General features: G+C 42.4%; 1 protein-coding gene across 1 annotated transcript in view; it reads right to left on the bottom strand.

The window, feature by feature from the left end:
- KIF26B (kinesin family member 26B) overlaps positions 1 to 12,148 on the bottom strand; it is a 440,039-nt gene that overhangs the window by 170,125 nt on the left and 257,766 nt on the right. The window lies entirely within an intron of this gene.

Raw genomic sequence — 12,148 nt, 5'->3', positions numbered from 1 at the left:
TGCACACACTCATTCTCTCTCTCTCACAAAAATAAATATATATGAAAAAAATTCACGATACAGCCAAGGCTAGTCTTTCTGGAATGACTTATCTAACCTCTTCATACTCTGATGCTGCTGCATTAATCTAGATTATATCTGTAAAGTGTTGTGTCCCCTTCAGGAAAGGACGAAAGGCTACTCCCCTGCCCCCATAGACACAGGTGCATGTGCGTGCATGCACACACACACACACACACCTGATGCAAGGGGAGAAGAGTGTGCGCAGGTAGGCCAGGGAGAGGGCTGGGGGAGAAACTAATTTTGCTCCTGCCTCCTCTGCCAAGGCCCTCAGACTCTGCACCGCGGAAGCACAGGGCCAAGTGGCCATGGGCAGGACCAGCCCTACTCACAGGCAGCTACAACATTCCTGAATGTTCCAGGCTGAAACAAAGTCAAGTACTAATGACTGTATTGTTGGGAGGAAGAAAACCAGGCCATCCGCACAGATGTCAGGAAGAAAGCCCAGCCTATATGACAGGGCCATCATCTATAGCTTCGGGGAAGTTGCCGCCTATCCACACGCGCCCAGAGAAGGTGGCCATGCTTCCTCGCACCCCTCGTTCTCTGCCGGCTGCTGTGGATAAACAGTTTTCAGTCATGGCCCCCAACCGCTGTTTTCAGCATGTTCTTCCCGCACCCAGCTGCCTCACAAGTGCAGGTTTTCACGGGTGGAGTGAATGATAATATTCCACCAGCTTTTTTTTTTTTTTCTTTTTTAAAGATTTTATTTATTTGACAGAGAGAGCGAGCGAGAGCAGGAACACAAGCAGGGGGAGTGGGAGAGGGAGAAGCAGGCTTCCCGCTGAGCAGGGAGCCCGATGTGGGACTCAATCCCAGATGCTTAACGAGCCACCCAGGCGCCCCTCCACCAGCTTCTAATTAAGCACACGGAGCCAACAGTGATCACCTTCCCCTCCAGGCTGACTCCTCATTTGGGCTGCCCGCGGGGTCTCTGATTCCATTTCCAGCTTCTCGGATCACACTACAGCGATAGGGTGGAGAAAACTCTAAAATGTGGCAGACCTGCTTCTCATGCCTCTACCTCCCTCTGCTCCCAGGAGGGCTTCCATCCGGGAAAGGGATACCCAGGGAAATGGGAGATGGCCATCTGATGCATAACAAATGATGTCTCAATGCTGAGCAATCACCTGGCAATTATAGGCATCATTTTCTTAGATGGATGAATATAATAAGATGGAGTAAGTGTGCTTTCAGGATAGCTTCATCTAAGCGTTGCTTTGTGTGTCATAATTGGAAATCCTACCTAAAGCGCTTGTTTTATCCTTGTTACATTTAAAATAGTCTTTTGGGGGCGCCTGGGTGGCTTAGTTGGTTGAGCACCTGACTCTTGCTTTCGGCTCAGGTCGTGATCTCAGAGTCATGAAATCAAGTCCTGCTTTGGGCTCCACACTCAGCAAGGAATCTGCTTGAGATTCTCTCTCCCTCTCCCCCTCCCCCACCTCAAATAAATAAATAAATAAATCTTTAAAAAAAATAAAATAAAATACAGCCTTTCAGCATACATATGCAATACAAATATATGGTTTAGTACTAATTTACACCATAGGGATAGTTACTTAACATTTAAAATGCCTTAATCAGAAATACATATTTTAGGGATGATTAGTTAGTTAGCACTTGACATGTTGAATTTTCATTATCTTTTAATTTCAAAATATTGTCTAATTTCTTCTTTAGCCCACGGATTATTTATAAGCAGACTGCTTAATTTCCAAACATTTAGGGATTTTCTATTTTTTTGGTCACTGATATCTAGCTTAATTTCTCTTTGTTTGAAAAACATAATGGATTCAGGCCTTTGAAATTTGTTGAGACTTACCTTATAAAAAGCCCTCATATGGAAAGTTTTGATAACTCAGAAAAAATTATACTGTGTCATTGTTAAGTCCAGTGATCCATGGACATCAGTCAGGTAAAATGAATAGTGTTGTTCAGATCTTGTATATCTTCATGCGTTTTTTTTTTTTTTATCTGCCTGATCTATCAGTTCTTGAGAGAGGGGGTGTTTAAGTTCCCACTAGGACTACGGATTGGCTTATTTATCCTTTTAATTCTATCAATTTTTGCTTTATCCATTTGGAGTGCTGTTATTAGATGTACACAAATTTAGAATTGTTATAACTTCCTTGTGGATTGACCTGTTAATGTTTACAAAATGTCCCTATTTATCTCTAATGATGACTCTTCCTTTAAAGTATACTTTCTCTGGTATTAGAACTACACCAGCTTATTCTGTTATTTACAAGGTGTATCCTTTTCCATTCTTTTATTTTTAAAATTTTTCTCTGTGTCCTTATATTTAAGTAGTGTCTCTTTTATAAGCAGTACAGTTAGAGTTTCTAGGGTTTTTTTTTTTAAAGATTTTATTTATTTATTTGAGAGAGAGAGTGAGCAAGAGGGAGAAAGCAAGCAAGAGCTGGGAAGGAATAGAGGGAGAGAGAGAAGCTAAGCGAGGTGCCTCATGTGGGGCTTGATCCCAGGACTCTGGGATCATGACCTGAACTGAAGGCAGACACTTAACTGACTGAACCACCCAGATGGCCCAAGACTTTTTAGGTTTTTTAAATACAGTATGACAATAATTATCTTTTTTTTTTTTTAAAGATTTTATTCATTTATTTGACAGAGAGAGACACAGTGAGAGCAGGAACACAAGCAGGGGGAGTGGGAGAGGGAGAAGCAGGCTTCCCGCAGAGCAGGGAGCCCGACGTGGGGCTCGATCCCAGGACCCTGAGATCATGACCTGAGCCAAAGGCAGACGCTTAACGACTGAGCCACCCAGGCACCCCGACCATAATTATCTTTTAATTGGAATATTTACTCAACTTCCATATAATTCAATTTCTGATATATATGAGTTTAGAGCTACCATGTTAGAATTGTTTTCTATTGTTCCACATGTTCTATGTTCCCTTTTCTTGCCTTTCTTGTTTTTTTTTAAAGATTTATTTATTTTAGAGAGGGAGAGAGAGAGAGAGAGCCCGAGCAGGGGGAAGGATAGAGGGAGAAGGAGAGGGAGAGAGAGAGAGAAGCAGACTCCCCATTAAGCATGGAGCCCAATGCAGGGCTCAATCGCATGACCCTGAGATCGTGGCCTGACCTAAATCAAGAGTCAGACACTTAACCCACTGAGCCACACAAGAGCCCACCTCCCTTGCTTTCTTTTAGATTGATCAAGTGCTTGTTATTATATTTCCCCTTCTAAGTATTATTTTACTAGTTACTGTGGAGATCACAATACATGTCTTTGACTTACTATGGTCTAGTAAAAATACAACTTTTAATACTCCTGGATGCTGCTCTAACCTCATAAACCTTTAATTTCATTTACACCTCTTCCACTTTTTGTATTATTTTGGTCATACATTGAATTCTACATGTATTTTAGAGCCCACACGGCCTTATTTTTTCTGCTTTATATGATCAATATTCACTTATATTTGTCCATACATTTTTCTCAACATTTTATTCTAAGATGAAATTTTTAAAAAATAAAATTGGAAGAATTGTACAATGTATACCCATATAGCCCTCATCCAGATTCTATAATTAATATTTTCTATATTTGTTTTTATCAACTATCTGTCCATTCCCTCTATCTAGTCATCAATCGATTATATATTTTTAATATATATCAGCTTAAACCATATTTACCTTTCCTCTCACTCTTCATTTTTCCTGCATTTCTGGGATCATTTTCATTTTACCTGTATAAATACTTTTAGTATTTCTTTTAATGCTGGACTACTGCTGATGAATTCTTTTAATTTTTGTTTGTCTTAAAATATCTTTCTTTTTTTAAAAGATTTTATTTATTTTTGGGGGGGGAGGGACAGAGAGAGAGAGAAAGGGAGAGAGTGTTCCAAGCAGACCCTGCACTGAGTGTGGAGCCTGACTCAGGGCTCTATCTTATGACCTGGCGATCACAACCTGAGCTGAAACCAAGAGTTGGCCACCTAAATAACTGTGTCACCCAGTTGCCCCAAAATATCTTTATTTCACTTTAACCTTTGCCAAATATTTTTGCTGGGTTTATAAAGCTTTTGGTTGGCAGTTACATTCTGTCAACACAATATGACATTCCATTGTCTTCTGACATCCATCACTTCTACTAAGAAGTGAGCCTTAAGTCTTATTGTTGCTCCTTTGATAATCATGATTCCACCCCCTCCCCCATCCCAGCTGTTTTTGCAATTTTTCTCTCTGATTTTTGTTTTCAGTGGTTTTGCTATATTATGCCCTGTTGTAGTTTCTCTGTATGTATCTGGATGGGGCATGCAGGACTTCTTGAATCCCTGTTTTGATGTCTTTGATCCTTTTCAGAAAATACTGCTTCAGTCTCATTCCTTCTTCCCCTTTTCTGGGACTCCAATTACATGTTGTTATAGGGACTAACATCTGTTACATGCTCTTTTCTGTATTTTCATCATTTCTGCTCTCTATGCATCCACTGGATATCTTCTACTGATCTGTCTTCCATTTCACTTATTCTTTCTTCTAATGCATCCTGCAGCTAAATATACCTATTGAGTTCTTAATATGCATTATTTTGTTTTTTAAGTTCCAGAATTCCTGAACGGTTTTTTACAAATTCCAGTTTTCTAGAGAAGTTCTTCATCATGTTATCTGTTTCCTTGATGGTGTTATTTAATTTTTTAATTTTTTTAAAGATTGATTTATTTATTTTGGAGAGAGAGAGAGAGCAAGGGAGGGGCAGAGGAAGAGGGAGAGAGGAAGAGAATCTCAAGCAGACTTCCCCCTGAGTGCAGAGCCTGACAAGGGCTGGATCTCACGACCCCAAGATCCTGATCTGAACTGAAACCAAGAGTTGGATGTTTAATCAACTGATCCACCCAGGTGGCTGCATTCAGGAGAATTGAATTCTTCCCTCTCCATCAGAAGAAAGCTTACAAAGCTTGTATATACCATCTTGAGCCCAGAGGACATTAGAGGACGTGAATCCTGCTTCAGTGAAACACCTCAAGAACCTAGAGAGGCCACCAAAGTGACATTTCTGACAATTGTGAGGGGTTTGAGCTGATAGTGTGCATGCAGGCCTCATCTTCATGGGGCTCATGGGGAGTGGTCCCAAGACACAGAATGAAACAGCAGACATCAGGAAGGTCCTGGGCACAGAGTATCATGGAATCCTCAAACTCTTAAACTTGGCAAGAATTTAGAGATTTTCAGGTTCATCATCTCCATCTTAATCAGGAAAACAGGTCAAGAGAAATTTGGTAACTTAGCCAAACAAGAGGTAAGGCCTTATCCAGAATTCAGTTTACTAGATTTTTAATCCATTGTCCTATTTAGGGTGGCTTGATTTCTGTCCTCCATAAGGAGCTCCTAAAGGCCAGAGGCTCCTGTTGAGGCTATAGGAACATTCTGGGCTTGCTTTTATGACCTAGCCAAAGTTATGTCACTATAACGCTGAATCTGGTTCAGGACTTTTAGGTTACCTGTGTCTGTCCAGCTGTGTGAGATATAAGCAGAATGCCTTAGACAAAGAAAATAAAAGTTTTTCTATCAGAGGAACAGGAAACAATAGCTGTCAGTAATGTGGGCTACTTTTAATTCTGAAATATCAACATATAGTTGTTTTCTTTCCAGAAGAGAAACAGGAAAACCCTGATGTCAGCAAGACAAAGCCACATATATGTTAGCTTTGACCTAAATTTTTTAGGTCCTTACATCTCTGGTTGAAATTCATTTCATTCTTCAGATAATTTTGGCAGAGAATAAATATGCTGTCTCGAAAGAAAGAATAAACAAAATTAAATCTGTTCAGTGATTTCTCATGGGCAAATGCCAATCTAAGCAACAACATGAAGAAGGAAAAAATTCTTCATTACTGAAGAGGTGGATATGTGTTTGAATTTTCTGTAAAAAGTGAAGAATTATGATGATCTGATACACTTTATAGCCAATATTACAGGTATTTCAAAACACCATTTATTTCTCTTTTTATTTCCCCAGCCACAATTAGAGTTAGCAATGTGTTTCTCAAATAGGGAAATCACAGAGTACTTAGGATTCTTGATAGAAAGGTTCACACACAGCAATAAATCACTCTCAGATTATCTCAAATATTTTTCATCATACATAACATTTCCCAAGGATTCCACATTGGGGAAGAAAACAAACCTAAAAGTAGAATTAATGGAAAATGGGCACTGCTTTTGATAAGACACTAATACAAAACAGCCTACTTTTTATTAGTACAGAGCCCATTGACAGGCGAGAAATACAAATATGGCCTGTGTGATAACAATGTGTTCTATAGAAGCCCAGATGGCATGTGGGTCACATGGAAGTCCCTTGGGGGTAGACTGAGGATAATCTAATATAGGAATGGCAACTCCAGTTTCATCTTTCTTCTGTCCCGGATCTACCCATCGTGGGTAGGACAGATCAGTCGCTGACAGCACTATTTTCCTGCCACAGTCAGGACTCAAGGTAGAGGCCAAGGTTTGGTTATAGTGGGCGAGGAAGCTGAAACTGACTTACTATGCCAGGTAGTCAAGCAATTCTCCATAGAGCAGTACAGTTATTACAGTATGGGCTTTGGATGAACAAGGTTTATGCACGGCTCTATCATTTCTTGGCAAGCGGTTGTTGCTCATGTTACTTAACCTCCCTAACCCTCTGTCTCTTCCTTCTGCAAAACTGAGATATTGACAGGATCGACCTCAAAATGTTTCTGTAATAATTAAGCAGGTTAATTAGTGTGAAGTCCTCAGCAAAGTGCCAGGCACAGTGCAAGTGCTCAATGAATGTTAGCTATTATTAGTTGTAATCGAATAATGAATATAATTGTCAGTGTCTAAAGAGACAGAGTTCTGGTCGATATTAAACTAAACCACGTGTGTTATACTGTGACGCCCTCTGAGCAAGTTTGCTTCTTCCTCCCAATACCTCTAGATATCACATACACACATAACCAAAGAGGAATTGGAAGTGGAACCATTTTTTAATTGCAAACTTGGCAAACACTAAAAGTAAATCTTTCAAGAGGGACGCAGTGCTGTGTTTAACAGATGCCCTGATTCTGACGGTCTCAGACAATGACAGGCTGAGATCATGTTTGCAGGCTCTCCCAGAGTCACTTCAGCCCGGAATGGGGCTGAAATCTTAGATTTCTACCCCAGGACTTGGTCACAGATTGCATAATTTTAAAAGAAAATGAGCCCCTGGATTTACTTGCACGAGATAGGTATATCTTTCCTGTATGTGCGTTCATGAATCCAGTCCATGGTTTTTCACAGATGATGCACAATCGCAGTGTAGCGAATGCTGCTTTCTCTTATCTGCTCCCGAGGGTTGAAAAGCATGCATCATCGGTCCCCCATAGCCTGTGCTTCAATAAGTCAGTCCAAGGGAACGACTGAAATTCGGAAGGACTGCTTGGTGATGGACATATTTCTATGATCAGTAAAGGGCCTTTACCTAGATCCTCAGTGAAGATCCTAGCTGCCAGAATGTGGGCGCTGGGCTAGCGGTTCCATGCCTGGCAGTGACTTGCAGGAGATAAGAATCTGCTTTCCCGTCCAGACAAATCCTGCTGCCAGGGATTCTAGGACGAGAGCCCTACTCCTCTGAGATGGCGGGTCGAGGAGGTTTGCAGATAAACAGCACAAGGCTTAAGAGCACAGAAGCACCTTCAATCTCCCTGGCATCCTTGACATCTTCCCGCTGCAAACCCAGCCCGAGGCACACAGAATCCAGTCTGGGTGCCTCTGTTATTAAGGACTCACTCAAAGAATCAACGTCTCAGAGATCTGCTCTTTGATTTTAGTGTCTGAAACACAAACGAGCACCACTCCAGGGCCCTGGGATAATTACAATAATCTTCTCCAAGCTCAAATGCGTCACTTGTCTGCAAGTCTCCATTACAGACCAGACCTGGGTCTTCTGTTCATCAAAAGCCAGACAGAGGAGGAAGAGGCCAGAGCAGAGGAGCAGCTGATCTGTGGTTCCGATCCAACCCCGGCGGTGGCCAGACCCGAGGCGCCCCGCTCTGGGGACTGGGCTGTGTGCTGTTGCCCTGATGCCGTGTGACCTGCCTCGGCCAGGCCCTCTCCAGCTGTCATATCCCCGAGACGGTCCCTCCCTAGGAGGAGGGAGCACCAAGCATGCATCAGTCCTCCCCATCCTATGTTTCAATAAGTTCATCCAAGAAAATGCCCGAAATTCAGAAGGATACTTTATGATGGACATATTTCTAATGATCAGTAATTTCTTGTTGGGATCTGTTGGCAAGATTGTGGGCAAATGTCAGGTCAATGCAAAGCATTTTGTCTACTTTCTTCATGTGGTTAGAGGATATTTTTAAAAGCTAAGGGGCAGAGGGAGAGGGAGAGAGAGAATCCTCAAGCTAAGTGTGGAGCCCAATGCAGGACTTGATCTCACGACCCTGAGATCATGACCTGAGCCAAAACCAAGAGTTGGACGTTTAACCAATTGACCCACCCAGGCGCCCCTGGAATTACCTTATGACTTTGAATGTTCTACGTAAAAGCCATTCTTAAAGCAACTGTATGTGATGCTCTCTTTTTCTCTTTTGTTTCTTGAATTGCCTGCACAATCTTATGCTTTGCAGAAACTTCTTTCTTGGAAATGATTTATCAAATTGACAGATACTTTTCTTCCTTCTTTTGCTTCAAATATGACCCTCTTAAAACAAGGCAGGAATATTTTTCCAGAGTTTCTCAGTGATTTTATAAAATGCTCAATGAATCAGCGTTAGCCCAAATGGATGGAGAGAGAAAACGAGAATGTGTTAAAGGAGCCTTCAAAAATAGGTACTTAAATTAGAACCGACATTTCTTTGCTTTGCCTACATTAACCCTTGAGAAAGCATACAGTTTTCTATTTTTAATCAGGGTATATGGATTTCTTTAAACCTCCTCTAGGAAAGGTCAAGTCTAAGTAAATGCCAGTATATTTAAGAATAACAGCTGGGAGGAGGTTGCTACAAAGAAAAATTCTCCTATTTAACCAGAAGATAGGATGACTATTGATCAAGATGCAAAGCAGTATGGAATCTCAATGCCCTCCTTCATTTATTTATTTACTCATCACAACAAAGGAGAAAATGTCAACATCACTTGTGTGAAAGGGCTACAGTGTCTCATGGACCGCCAAGGACCTGGGATCACAGGAATGGGCTGCATAGGGTCACCAATTTATGAGAAGCAGCAGAGTTTTCTCCTAAGGCTACCTTCGCATGCAGCTCAGTTGGTTGAGCATCTGACTCTTGATTTCAGCTCAGGTCATGATCTCAGGGTCATGGGTTCAAGCCCCTGCAATGGGTTCTGCACTTAGTGGGGAGTCTGCTTGAGATTCTCTCTCCCTCTCCCTCTGCCCCTCCCCCTGCTCGCTTATGCTCTCTAAAATAAATACTTTAAAAAAATAAAATAATTTTTTTATTGTGGTCAAATATAACATAAAATTTGCCATTTCAACCCTTTTTAAGTGTACATTTTGGTGGCATTAAGTACATTTGCAATATGGTGCAATCATCGCCAGAACTTTTTAATCTTCCCAAATGGAAACTGCACCCATGAAGGGGTAACTCCCCGTTCTCCCCTCCCCCAACCCAGGAAGCACCATTTTACTTCTGTCTTCATCAATTTGCCCATTCTAGGTGCTTCCTAGAAGTGGAATTGTACATATGTCATTTTGTAGATGGCTTATTTCACTTGGCTTCAAGGCTCATCCATGTTGGGGCCTGTGTTGGAATTTCCTTTCTTTTTATGGATAAATAATGCTCCAGTGTATGGGCATGTCACATTTTGTTTATCCATTCATCTGCTGATGGATACTTGACGAACACTGTTTTTATTTCTCAATATCCATTGGGAAGAGGCGCCTGGGTGGCTCAGTCGGTTAAGCGTCTGCCTTCAGCTCAGGTCGTGATCTCAGGGTCCTGGGATCGAGCCCCGCATCGGGCTCCCTGCTCGGCGGGAAGCCTGCTTCTCCCTCTCCCACTCCCCCTGCTTGTGTTCCTTCTCTCGCTTTGTCTCTCTCTGTCCAAAAAATAAATAAAATCTTAAAAAAATATATCCATTGGGAAAGCATAGGTATCTGCTTTGTCTTTTGTCCTTTCACTCAACTCAGAAAAAGCACTCTTGGGCCCCCCAATCACCAGGTCCTCTCACACAAATCTACTCTGTTAGAAGCTTCTCCTTAGGGGTGTGTGTGGGTGGGAGGGGGGGAGAAGAATTCTGAATTGCTGGAATAACCTCCAAATCTGTGATTTAGAACAAAGTCCAAATCTCCAAACCTTGAACAATGCTCCCAAATCTGTTTCATTGCGCTACAAATTTTCCTTTCCATCAGCCTCATTTGTGAGGCAAATATTTCAAAAAGGAATCTAACCCAGAAACGACGTGGGCCAGCAGAAAGACTGGTCACTTCAAATGTGTTAGGGAGGTTATGCAGTATCCAGTTTCAGGGTTACTAGGTACGACAGACAGAGTGACCAAGGTGAGTCCTGACAGTACGTCCGTGTGGTGCCATTAGGTGCTCTGAGCTCACACGCGCTTGTAAGAGCTCGCTGATGCAGAACGGGGAACATCTCATTAGCACTTTCTATAGTGAGAGGTAAGATTCAGAATATTGCCCTGAAAGAGTGAAAATATAACCCAGAATGGGAACCCGTAACAAGGGAGTTAAGGCAGAGAGTTCAGAGGGCAAGGGAAGGAGAGAAAAGAGGTGTGAGAATCTTTGGAGTGGAAGCAGAAATAAGCAGCTGCTTGGTAGCCGCTCACTCTGGACAAGCACATTCAAGCAAAGAGCTGCCCTCCGGGAAGGGGTTGTGGAGTCAAGGAAAGACAGAGGGAAGACGTAAAAGTAGAATGAGGAAGCTAACTCACAGATTTCTATAGCAACACCTCACTGATATGTTACTAGGAGTAGCAAAGAGAAAAACACTTGATACACTAAGATAAAAAGACCTGTTCTTTCTGGTTGAATCCCTAGGAGTTGTTCCATATAATCAGAATATGGGATTCCCACACCAAACTTGACAAAATTAGCAAAAGGAATGGTCCAGCACTGAGATTTTTTTTAAAGATATATTTATTTGAGAGAGAGAGAGAGAGAGAGAGAAAGCAGGGGGGAGGGGCAGAGGGAGAGAGAGAATCTCAAGTCAACTCCACTCCACGCTGAGTGCAGAGCATGACGTGGGGCTCGATCTCACGACCCTGAGATCATGACCTGAGGCAAAATCAAGAGTCGGACACTTGACTGACTGAGCCACCTGGGCATGCCCCCAGCACTGAGGTTTGCCTCCTCCTTTTTAGCCTCCGGCCACCTCACCCCACTGTTAGGACCATGGCACGAGCCCTTCTTCATGAGCAGGTGCACGTTATGTGCCCACTTGTGATGGTGTCTGTGGCATCACAGGCTTACTCAACACATCCTCCCCACGTTCATGAGTGAAATTTCTTTTTCATTATCTCAACTTTATTCCTGCACCTCCCCCACTCCCCAAAAGCAGGTGTAAGCACCTGCGGGAAAGAGAGCGTAGGAAAGACTCAGACATGCAAGCCAGGTCTGGGAGGAGACCGAGCAGTTCAGGGCTTGAGCTTTGGGGTCAGGCAGACCCAGATTTCAATTCCAGCTGGGTGACCTTGGACCACTCTCTTGACCCCTTTAAGTTTCATTTTTCTTTTTTTTAAGATTTTTAAAAAATTTGTCAGAGAGAGAGAGAGAGAACACAAGCAGGGGGAGCAGCAGGCAGAGGGAGAAGCAGGCTCCCTGCAGAGCAAGGAGCCCGATGCAGGATCGGTCCCAGGACCCTGAGATCATGACCTGAGCCGAAGGCAGACACTTAACCAACTGAGCCACCCAGGCGTCCCTAAGTTTCATTTTTTTTTTCCATAAGTGGGGACACTAATAGAACCTGTAAGGACTAAATGAAGTGATGCATTTAGCATATTGCTTGACACAAAATAAATGTTCTATATGTGTTAACTCTTAGTTGTTAGTTTTATGATGATTAGATCCGAGACAGCATCTCTTCACCAAGCTCTTGGATTCTACATTGAATGTCAGACCCCAGGCACTCATGAAACCCTGA

Source organism: Mirounga angustirostris, unplaced genomic scaffold, assembly GCF_029215605.1.
Source record: "Mirounga angustirostris isolate CCGP_5_RB_7025 unplaced genomic scaffold, mMirAng1.0.hap1 SCAF_6, whole genome shotgun sequence".
Lineage (NCBI taxonomy): Eukaryota > Metazoa > Chordata > Mammalia > Carnivora > Phocidae > Mirounga > Mirounga angustirostris.
This window is presented reverse-complemented; position numbering and strand designations above follow the sequence as displayed.